Source organism: Chaetura pelagica, unplaced genomic scaffold (genome assembly GCF_000747805.2).
Source record: "Chaetura pelagica isolate M959 unplaced genomic scaffold, ChaPel_1.0 scaffold40, whole genome shotgun sequence".
Taxonomy (NCBI): Eukaryota; Metazoa; Chordata; class Aves; order Apodiformes; family Apodidae; genus Chaetura; species Chaetura pelagica.
The window spans coordinates 2,148,643-2,149,235 of record NW_009952160.1 but is presented as its reverse complement, the minus strand read 5'-3'; positions in this window follow the sequence as shown (position 1 = coordinate 2,149,235).

The window sequence follows — 593 nt, the reverse complement described above, 5'->3', positions numbered from 1 at the left end:
GGCAGCCCCGGAGGGGGAACGGTGCTTAGCGGCGGCCGGGGGGTGGCTTTCCCCCTGCCCGTCCCGCGGAGGGCTCTGTGGGGCAGGCTGGGGGTCTCCTGGAGGAAGCCAGGTAGGTACGTCTCTCCGGGCCAGGGGACAGGAAAGCCGGTCGCCAGTGTCGCCGTCGGGGCTGAGCGGTGCTGACTCAACCTCCCCGCCCCACGCGCGTCGCGGCGCGCCGGGGGGTTTCTCACACCAGGCTTTGCGTGCACTTCAGCGAACCATGTGGAAGGAGAGGTTTAATTTAATTTTTCTGGAGTTTCCCCTCATGTTTATAATCAGAACGTTTCAGTTCTGCTCCAAATGGTATCCATGTGTTTGGGTAAAAAGTCACCTGGCTATTACATTTTTTTGCCTTGTTAAAGTGCAAGTGACCAGACGATTTTATTTTTTTGTAAACATTTCAAGCTGGAAGAAAATTTGTGGATGTTTTATCTTAGGTTATCTCTTTTTTATTCTTCTGATACAGCTCTTTAAATTAGCACATTGATTTTTGTCGCAAGTCTTGTTTTTTAATTGATCTATGTTGCCTGCAGAAAAATGTCTCTTCT